Source organism: Frieseomelitta varia, unplaced genomic scaffold (genome assembly GCF_011392965.1).
Source record: "Frieseomelitta varia isolate USP_RPSP 00005682 unplaced genomic scaffold, Fvar_1.2 scaffold_459, whole genome shotgun sequence".
Lineage (NCBI taxonomy): Eukaryota > Metazoa > Arthropoda > Insecta > Hymenoptera > Apidae > Frieseomelitta > Frieseomelitta varia.
The window spans coordinates 79267-91281 of record NW_025110211.1 but is presented as its reverse complement, the minus strand read 5'-3'; the positions used below and the strand labels follow the sequence as shown (position 1 = coordinate 91281).

At 29.7% G+C, this 12015-nt stretch overlaps 1 protein-coding gene and 1 non-coding gene across 2 annotated transcripts in view; one reads left to right on the top strand and one right to left on the bottom strand.

The window, feature by feature from the left end:
* Nucleotides 1–12015, top strand: part of LOC122532573 (myotrophin-like) — a gene marked incomplete at its 3' end in the record, with an annotated part of 120701 nt that overhangs the window by 101866 nt on the left and 6820 nt on the right. The gene's annotated exons all lie outside the window — the stretch shown is intronic.
* Nucleotides 6788–6860, bottom strand: Trnar-ucg. Its single transcript has one exon. It is a non-coding gene; the product is annotated as a tRNA-Arg (tRNA).

Genomic DNA, 12015 nt, shown 5'->3' with positions numbered 1-12015 from the left:
CAACTTTTCGCCAAAGAATTTCAGATCTGTTCGTCTCTAGTCGTTCTAGTGATCAATTTCACTTCCAGATTGCCTGACAGAGGCGGCACGTTGAGAATCTGTAGAATTCTCTATCGATTCCTGTCACTTCTTACCATTCTTGACGAAGAAACGTATTTATTAAGAGCTCGAACGTGCTCTCGTACGTTCCTTCAGGCGTCGTACGGTCGCGTTACAGTTATCGGACAGTTGCAAAAACCGCCAGGAAACCTCGCGAACTTTCAAGATAGAAAATTATGCGTTCGACTGGTGAACTGTCTCTTGAAACGATTATGCGCTGCGTATGTTGGACCATCAGCTTCTTCAACGAGAAGTTGAGCAAATGGCAGCATTGCGATTTGTTTTGACGATGACTCCTCTAGAATTCAAGAAGCGTGAAAATCGTATTTTTTCGTAAAAATGTGACTCTCGTACTTTGACTCTAAGCAATTATGAATTTTTGATTTTAAGTAATTTTATACAATATATCGAGGAAAGTAATTTTAAAATATTTCATCTTGGGATTAAAGATTGTTTCCTAATTTTAATGATTTTCTTTTTTTTTTTTTGTCTTTTGCAATATGGTATGATACGAAGGACAATTTATCATTTTAAATTTAATTTTTGAAAAATATAATTACTAGGCACTAGTAATATAATTATAATTATATTATTATTATTATAAATAAATGTAATTACTAAATATAGGTACTAGTAATATAATTATAATTATATTGCTATTATTATACAAATAAATATAATTACTAGGTATAGTAATATAATTACTAGGTACTAGTAATATAATTATAATTATATTACTATTATTATAAATAAATATAATTACTAGCTGCAGTAATATAATTTTAATTATATTGTTATTATTATAAATAAATATAATTACTAGGTTCTAGTAATATAATTATAATTATATTACTATTGTTGTTATATTACTATTATTATAAATAAATATAATTACTAGTAATATAATTACTAGGTACTAGTAATATAATTATAATTATATTGCTATTATTATAAATAAATATAATTACTAGGTATAGTAATATAATTACTAGATATAGTAATATAATTACTAGGTATAGTAATATAATTACTAGGTATAGTAATATAATTACTAGGTACTAGTAATATAATTATAATTATATTACTATTATTATAAATAAATATAATTACTAGCTGCAGTAATATAATTTTAATTATATTGCTATTATTATAAATAAATATAATTACTAGGTTCTAGTAATATAATTATAATTATATTACTATTGTTGTTATATTACTATTATTATAAATAAATATAATTACTAGTAATATAATTACTAGGTACTAGTAATATAATTATAGTTATATTACTATTATTATAAATAAATGTAATTACTAGGTACTAGTAATATAATTATATTACTATTATTATAAATAAATATAATTATTAGGTACTTACATATGTACTAGAGCAATTTTTAACGTAACATGTTCGAAAACTTGATTCTTTTGAAAATAAAACCTTAAGTGAAAGAATTTCATTCTAAATTTTTAACTTATTCTTGCACACAGAACTACCTATTAATCATTTATTTTTGTCCAGTTTTATAACTAGCCGAATTCAAATGTATTTGATAAATTTTCGACCTCGATTTCCTCGAAAACAAAGCTTTAAATGAAAAAAATTTCATTCTTTATTTACATCACTCTCTTATTAGAATCACTCTCTTTTAAGTTATCGTCAGTTTGTATACTACTTCTTATAATTAGTCACGAATTAACATTAAGATTAGAAATTTAACCAAATTGACATGGAGATTGAAGTTAGAGACACAGAAAAGAAACACAAGAACCGAAAAAGATTTACAACTAGGTTTCAATTCCATTATCTCTCTATCTTACATACTATCTCTTGAAGCAATATCTCCATCAGCTCATCAATATTAGTACAGCAGTCTTCCTTCAAAATCATACTTCCTTCTCCAGTATTTCTGAATATTACATGACATCGAAGTCCATAAAAAAAAAAAAAAAAAGAAAAAAGAGGGAGAAAGAAAAGAAAGAAAAGAATGAGAAATCACTCGAATTCGATCGTCGATGAACCGTTCGATTTGGCGCAAGAAGTGATAGCAACCGATTTCCGGAAAATTGAAAAATTGTCCGAAGGCGTGTGGCTGGAAACCCATATTCACCAGGCGAGAAGAAGCTCGAACGTGAGCTGAAAGGAGAATAAGACTCTCATGGATGTGACGATAAGCTCGCGGAGAGGAAAAAACACGGCGTGACTCGTTGACTTGTCCTCATCTTCCGAGTGGAGATCCTTGATAGACGAAGCGTCTTGATTACGTTGATTACCTCGAGCCGCGTGACAATTACGTGACGTGAAACTATTCGGTTCCAGATCGGAGATGTTCATCAGGTTAATCACATTATTTGAAGAGAGAAAAAAAAAAATGGGGGAATGTGAATTTTAACAAATTCTCTCCTCAGTTCAGTATCTTTTCACCTTGCCTCGCTGACTATTGTGAATTAAAATTTTCTGAGTTTCACGCTCGTCTCGATAGCTAGACTAATTATGAAGCTCCGTGATCACGATAGAGATAAACTAAAACTTGAATTTTTCATGGTCACGTTTTGCAACTTGTCTGAACTCTACTTTTTTTTACCAGCTACACGATACAATAAAAAGATATATATGTAGTCGCATGAAATTTGATATTTCATAATATTAAATAATAATAAATGATATATATTTCATAAATATTAAATATTATGATATATATTTATGATATTTATGATTATATAATAATATATTTATGATATTTATGATTATTTATATAATAATATATTTATGATATTTATGATTATTTATATAATAATATATTTATGATTATATAATATTATATAATATATAATCTTATATATAAGATCTTAATAATCTTATATTATATATATTATTATATAATAATATAATAATATAATAATGTATATATTATTATATAATAATATATTTATGATTATTCATATAATAAATATTTATTAAACAAATGTTAAATAAATATTTAATAATGAAGTATAATAAATATTAAAGTATTTAATTAATAATTATTTGAAAGCATTTAATTATAACAAATATCGAAGTATTTAAGTAATAATCATTCAAAAGTATTTAAGCATAATAAACATCAAAGTATTCGAATAATAATTATTTAAGTATAACCCAGGCAAAGTAACAAATGATCAATTTATTACTCCTTAATAATTTCTATCCGGTGTTGACGTGTCAACGAGTTCAAGAGGAAAAGAAAGCGACGAATTGTTGTATATACGGTTCGGTCACTCGTTACGGTCCGCGAACCAGTTGCCAGCTCAAGGGGATTGAGCAGACCCAAACACGACAGAAAAGGATTTTATGTCTCCGCCTAATTTTCAAGAATGCTTATTCTGCGGAATTGTCATTAAATTTTCAACAGCGAAACATATACGTAAATAATTCACCTTTCGGTCAACATTGCTGCAAAACGTCGAACAAACAAAACAGAGAGAGAGTCGAGAAACTTGAGAGTGAATTAAACTCCGCGTACCAGCCGCCTGTCCTACCTGAAGATCACTATCGAACGTTTATCTGCAGTGAACGATCGTTCGACTGGCATCTGGTTAATTTATATTTTCTCTCGTTCGAAAGTATTTAACGTTCAATCGTCCGATCTGTCCGCGGAGTTAAATCATTCAGCATCGAAGAATTACTTGGCTGGCGTACAGATCTACCGCCTCGTCTGTTAAATTAGGCGGTATCGATCGTACGATTGCGAATCGAAAAGCCTTTTTCCCTTCTCCTAACTGCTTTTCGCGTCGTAGATCAGAACGATCTTGTTGCCGTATACGTGACAGTCGACACATTACACATCGTCCAACGATTAATAACTCCATTAACGAGTTTAATAATGGCCAACGACATTCGAAACCCTTTCCTCGTTTCGTCCAAACGAACATTACGATTCTAAGCTGCTTGAGTATTGCTTTCGTATACAGTAGTCGGTTACTATAATAACGTTCTTCGATTAATTCCTCTAGGAGAATCAGATTTTTTATTGCAGATGTTATGTTTCCTTGCTCTTCGAATTTTAAACGGTTGCGTTGACAAAAATCCGACAGTTTTGTTTCTCAAGTAATCTGGCAGTCGAGGAATTTTTGAACGACAAACTGTTTGACAAATTTATCGAATTGACGAATTTATAGAAATACCAAGAACTGTGATGATTCTCTTCACGGTAGAGACGAAAGAATTTCTGCGTGTCTTTGTTTTATGTTGTTTGAACATTCCATGATAAAATCAATTACTTGTCAGCGCGCGTGTAAATAATCAAGAGGGAACCAACGGTGTGGGACGTAGGTACGCCGTTACGCCTACGCATTGATTTATAGTTAGTAATGCTTCGTTCATTTCTCTACATGATCTATCCTCTTCAAACGTACGTGTACCCTCTCGTCGTGCACGTACGTTTTCCGGTCGATAGGTTAACTAGCATCTCGCGTCTCCCTCTATTTTATCTTCCCCCCCCCCTCCCTCATTTTTATTTCATTCAAATTCACCTATGATTATTGATGAAACTAGTTATTTTACCTATTCCCCTTTCACTTTAAAACGATCGAAACAACTTGTCAAATATGTACGTAATTGTTTGAATCAAATTGTTGGAAAATTACGAAACTAAAAATATTTGATTGAGACAAAGTTTTAGAAAAAGAGGAGCACGATATTAGAAGAAGCTTTGCATTTTAACCTGTCGATACTTTATATTTAATCTTTCATCTTTTTATTTAACCTTATCTTACATTTAACCTTCATCTTTTAATTTTGTTGTATTTTGTTTCTTTTTTTTTATTTAATACTGATCTTTTTTAATTTAATAAATTATATATTTCATGTCGAAATTAATATAAATGTAACTTAAATTAATATTAATGTAAATGTAATATATATAATTAAATTAATGTTAATATATATATAATTAATATTAATATAAATAATTCGTTTAATAAAAATAATTATTTTTTAATTTTTTAATTTAATAAATTATATATATCACGTCGAAATTAATATAAATATAACTTAAATTAATATTAATGTAAATATACTATATATAATTAAATTAATATTAATATATAACTCGTTTAATAAAAATAATTATTTTTTAATTTTTTAATTTAATAAATTATATATATCACGTCGAAATTAATATAAATATAATTTAAATTAATATTAATGTAAATATAATATATATAATTAAATTAATATTAATATAAATAACTCGTTTAATAAAAATAATTATTTTTTAATTTTTTAATTTAATAAATTATATATATCATGTCGAAATTAATATAAATATAACTTAAATTAATATTAATGTAAATATAATATATACAATTAAATTAATATTAATATAAATAACTCGTTAGAATTAAATTCTGTTTAATTTATCTTCATTGACTTTCAATGTTACAATTGTGGAAGTTTCCTGATAGAGCAGTGATTGACGTTAACATTATTTTTTAATACTCGTTAATCGCATTAACTACAAGATTATTAACTAAAAATGAAATGAAACTATATATGATTAGACTGATTACAACGATATTTATATCATACTAGCTTGAAATTCATTATTCTTTCTGAAGTTCAATTATTTTTTCTTTCTTGAAGATTCCTTTAAGAATTATTCAATTTGTTATTTTATTAACTTGACGACAACGAAACTATATGTGATTACATTGATTTTTTTAGCAACATTTATGTCACATTGGTTTGTAACTCATTTGTTTCTTCTACTTTGATTCAATTCTTTATTTCCTTCTTCTACAAACTTCCTCAAGGAAATCATTTAATTTCTCGTTTCATTAACTTGACGACAATGATGTAATTGTAATTTATCATTCGTCGTTTATTTAAATTCAGTTCTGTAAATTCCTCTAAAAGCTACTCACTTCTTTCACTTGAATTCGATTCTTCATTTCAATTTATACGTTCCTCTTTCTTCATGAGCTATTCTATTTCTCTATTCCCTCTTTTCGTCCTCTTTCTCCCCTTTGTCTACATGCACGTGCATCGAACCGCCTACTTAACGCCCGATAATTTTATTTTCTTGCCAGCCACGGCGATCGTGGCCAACAAATTAACCGACGAGACGCTATCGTAGGTCGATACTGTGGTATATGCTGTGAGTTATATCGTGTTTGCTATAACCTTTGCCATACACGACCCGCTACCTAACGAGAGCCCCATTTCCGCGTGTAACAAACGTAATTACGCTTGGTAATTACCGCTTGCCACGCTTTGTTCAATCTCATCGTCAGCGATCATCTCATACTCGTGGCCATAAGTGGAAAAACGCCGCGCGTGACAATTTTAAAAAGGCTTAAACATTATAAAAATATAATTAAATATAATTAGAGCGTAGGATTTACGCGTTTGTGACGAAAGAAAGATAGATTTTTGCAAATCACGTAAAATAGGATGACTTGAACGACGGACAAAACAAATATTAATTCACGAGTGATCAGTGTAGATCCACTTGTAGCATCCTTCTTTACTACTGTTGTTTAAAAATAATCACAATTGAAGTGAACAATCGAAAACGAAAGGAACACAAGAAGGAACACTTCGTACAAAATAACAGTTTTCGTTGATTTTTTTTTATTTGTCGGGATGTTTCTTATTATTTTGTAAGGTGTGTTTTAGAAAAAAAAAAAAAAAAAATAATAATTTTCTCGACCGTGACAGGATTCGAACCTGCAATCTTCGGATCCGAAGTCCGACGCCTTATCCGTTAGGCCACACGGTCACCTAGGGGTGGCTACCCCAATCATGGAAACCCCTTGTCCTGTCCGACTTTGAATTTTGTTTAAAAGCCCTAAATAAATTTTAGCGTTACGTGTCCTGCGTTTTATATTCATCTTTGGTCACCGTAATTGTTGTAAGACTGATGAAACGTTAAATTTCTTCTAATTATTTAATATTCCACATGAGCGGTATAATTTGGTCATTTTGCTAATTAAGCAAGAAATCTCGGCAAAACGAACGTGGTACATTAAATACATGCTGCTGCTGATAATGCGGAACAGAATTGAGCATTATTCGAATAAATATTTATTTGAAATAATTTTTTGAAATTGAAATTTTTTTGAAAATTGTAAATCAATTTTTTAAATTTATTTTCTCTAGTCGAATGTTCAGCCGAATATTTTTTTTTTTTTTTTTTTTGAATGACTATGGCAACATTTTTCGAAAAATAATTATTATCTTTGTTTCAAATTTTGGACAATTAATCACGCGTAATATTTGGAAAGAAAGTTAATTGTAAAGGCTAATAAGAAAAGAATTGCATGATAAAGTGTGAAAAATTACTTCACACGTGATATTATGAAATAAATATAATAGATTCTTACTCGACTAAATCTTTATTGGAATATATTATAGGAATAAATTTTGATTCGAACAAATACTTATTTAATTGAATGTTTGTTCAATAGTGGCGAATAAAATTTTATTCCTTTTATTTTTTGTCTGTTATTCTAATAAAATTCAACATGGCAAAAGTGAAGAGTGTATTTAACAAGTGTAGAATTATATTTTGCCTATTTGAATTTATCTCTCTTAACTTCTACTTGAATTGATCTGTCTTAACTTCTGCTTGAAGTATATTAACTTAGAAGTATATTCTGTCTATTTGAATTTATCTCTCTTAACTTCTACTTGAATTTATCTCTCTTAACTTCTATACTTTTAAACTGGAAATATATTTTGTCTATTTGAATTTATCTCTCTTAACTTCTACTTGAATTGATCTCTCTTAACTTCTGCTTGAAGTATATTAACTTAGAAGTATATTTTGTCTATTTGAATTTATCTCTCTTAACTTCTACTTGAATTTATCTCTCTTAACTTCTATACTTTTGAACTGGAAGCAAACAGTTTTAAAATAAATTTTGAACGTACTTAATGTTCATATATTTATAACAGAAGCTTTCAACATAAACTTCCTTTAGTTCTTTCAGTATTTTACTTATTAATCATGATCATTTACTAAAATTGTGATCATTGTAATAATTAAAATAATTTACTAACGATAAAACATAATTAAAATCCCCGTCGATGCATCTTTCAACTACTAAAAAATCACTTTAAAATGAATTTTCAACCTACGAAATAAGAAAGAAACAAAGTAAAAAAGAAACAAATATAAAGTATAAAATTCACCACTGAAGTCCTTCTCCAAGTCAATTCCCACTCCAAGGTTCTTCTTTTCTCGTTCATCCAGCGCCGAAATGAAATTCGAAAATGAAAAAAAAAAAAAAGAGAGAGAGAAACCTATATTACATTGTTATTACATCGAACCCGACCGAAATGAAATACGGCTTTCCGTGCTTCACCATAAATTCTCTACCCAAACACCATCGCGCACTGCTCGGTTCGAGGCCGAGGCGGGCCTAATGAAACGGCGGACACGCGGCAATTATCGAACCGAGCGTTCGAGAACCGCTCGGGGCGGTCGTGCCTACGGAAATACAATCGTGGAAAAACGCGGATTTTGAATAATGGTAGGAGATATCGTGACGAAGATTTTGATGGACGATAAACGCGGAGACCCCACGCGTTCGTCGCGATTTCTTTTCGTTGTCGATCCACGTGAAACATAGAGGATCCTCTTCTTCTTCTTCTTCTTCTTCTTCTTCTTCTTTTCTTCCTCTTCTTCTTCTTCGTCGTTCTTCGTGTTCTTTTCATTCGTTGTCGTCTTCTTTTTCATCTCCGTGGATACAACAGAGATAAATCAAGGCCGTGCAATAAATTCAAAAGACTCGGACGTTTTATCCTTCGGTAAACACACTGATACAGTGGATGATTTAACAGTTCCCGCCTCGTGGTGTAGCTTGTTAGTTAGACAAATGTAGCGTTGTCGTTGTAACTTTCTCTCTCTCTCTCTCTCTTTCTCACACGTACACACACACACACAAACTCATTCAGTCACTTTATGTTTCGCTTTAGACGAAGCTTGAGAACTTTGGCTTTATTTGGACGATAAAAGCCGACGCCGATACTATTCCTTCGAATTTCTCTTCGCACGGCACCTCGTTGCAGAGTGTTGCGATTTGATTGGTAGTAAATGCTAGTCTTTTTCTTCAATCAAAATAATTGTATTTGTAGAAAATTCGGTTGTTGCGGAAGAATTCCTGTTTTGAAGGAATTCCGACAGCTGAAAGTGAAGAAATACAGCGGACCTCTTTTTCGAACAATTTGAAACTCGTGAAATTTTATTTGTTATTCTTCGATTCGTTGTTCAATCATTTAACTAAATGCCAAATAAGATCGAGCTATCGTTAAAATGAGGATGGAAGCTGTTTCTTATTAATTTAAATAGGCATACAGAATATATATATATATATATATTATTTAATATATGTATTATATAATTTTATGTCATACATAATTTTTAACACCATAAAGGATAAATTTTGTATTATTTTTTATGAGTGAAGCTCAAATATCGAATCGTTCCTTGTATTTAAAATTCGAGGTGCATTTCTGTGAGAATGATGTGTTTAATTTTTTAATTTAAAGATATATTACAGTGAGATTTTAGACGATGAAAGACGTGAGAGGCGTGAAAACGTGTTCTTCTTCTTTATTTACTGATAAAATATCGTCTCTGAAATATTCGTTGAAATTTTCCAATACAGGATTTTTCCATTGTTCCATATAGAGCTCGAGTTAAATGGCAATATTGTTTAATTGATTGCTTTGTGTAATGTGACGTTATATCATGGATAAATTTTGAAGATGCAAAAGATTCGTAATTCCTTTCTATATTCAATTAATAACAAACCTTAATATTAGATTGCGGATCTTTATGCAAATTTACATTTTGAAGCAAATAATTTAAAATACAATATTGTTTCGTATACTAAATTTTGTAGAAAGTATTATGCTTTGGATATTTTGTACAATATTTTAAAAAAATATTTTAAAGAATAATTTTAAAAAATAATTATAAAAAATTTTAAAAAATATTTTTTAAAGTCTCTTTGCTTGTTTTGATGAATATTACATGCTACTAAAGTGTTGCACTAACTTTTTTAAACACCCTGTATATCTTTTTATATTATGTGCAACTTCGTACTCTACAATTTTCTACAAATACATAAAAATCTGAAGTCTGCTCGTTATTTATTGCTAATCATATTTGTACGTCTTCAAATAAAAATATTTTCATCGAAAATGAAAATGTTGATAATGTAATAATGTGGGCAGAAGCGGCGGTGGCAGGCAACTGAAATCGAACGAAATTATTCTTGACGTAATGTAGAACGTGCTCAGAGGATCACATGCCAGCATGGTATCCCACTATTGTCCAAAAGGCAATTAGCATGCCTCGACTGACTCTTCTAGAAAAGAGGGGTGAATACATTAAACACTCCTCCGGATACTCGTCGATCGTGCGTGGGAGAACGTAAGTACTTATTTCGTGGTATACGCATCGTGCAACATATTTATTTTATAGATACGAAAAATTCGTATTCAAGACCACATGCTTTCGTTGGTTATTTTAAAACATTATTACTTTCATTTCTATGTGTGCAAACGAGAGTTTTGACATTTCATTTAGATCTCTTGGTTGTTAATAACCATGTATATAATATAACTAACGATTAAATACCATATAACTAACGATTGGTTGTTGAAGTTGAAGTATTTTATGAGATATTTTATTTGAGGCTTTACTTTTGTTCGAAGAATGTACCTAAACTTTTGAACCTTTCAATTCTAACATTCCAAACATCAAAAAATTTCCAATTTTCATATATTCTGAACTATAAACCAGCATTTAAATGAATAAAGGCATAATCGATAATAGAACTCTTCTAGTGACTTCTAGTGAATGTTACATTTTCCAAATTCAGAATTTGGAACTACTGGAATTCAAATATAAGCTTTATTCGTTTCAAGCACCATTAATACAAGCTTCAAATATTTTATCTCTAATATCCCAAGCTTCTGAATTCCTAACCTTCCAATCTACTAATGTCTAAACGAAAGAAGGAAAAAAAAATGAATAAGGACGCGACTGATAATAGAATTCCTTTGGAGACTTCCAAATCCAAAATTTTTCAAATTCAGAATTTGAAATCATTAGAATTTAAATAATATAAGCTTCGAAACGTTTCATATCCCAAGCTTCTGAATTCCTAACCTTCAAATATTCTAAACTATCAACGTTTAAATGAAAAAAGGACACGATTGATAATAAAACTTTTCTAGTGACTTCCAAATTCAAAATCTTTCAAATTCAGAATTTGAAATCACTGGAATTTAAATAATATAAACTTCGAAACGTTTCCAACATATTCCAAGCTTCTGAATTCCTAACCTTCAAATATTCCAAACTATCAACGCCTAAACGAAAAAAGGACACAATTGATAATAAAACTTTTCTAGTGACTTCCAAATTCAAAATCTTTCAGAATTTGAAATCATTGGAATTTAAATAATAAACTTCGAAATGTTTCCTACATATTCTAAGCTTCTGAATTCTTAACCTTTAAATAGTCCAAACTACCAACGTTTAAACGAAAAGAGGACGCGATTGATAATGAAACTTCTCTAGTGACTTCCAAATTCAGAATTTGAAATCACTGAAATTTAAATAATATAAACTTCGAAATGTTTCCAACATATTCCATGCTTCTGAATTCCTAACCTTCAAACAGTCCAGACTACCAACGTCTAAACGAAAAAAGGACGCGATTGATAATAAAACTTCTCTAGTGACTTCCAAATTCAGAATTTAAAATCATTGGAATTTAAATAATATAGACTTCAAAATGTTTCCAACATATCCCAAGCTTCTGAATTCCTAACCTTCAAACAGTCCAGACTACCAACGTCTAAACGAAAAAAGGACGCGATTGATAATAAAACTTCTCTAGTGACTTCCAAATTCA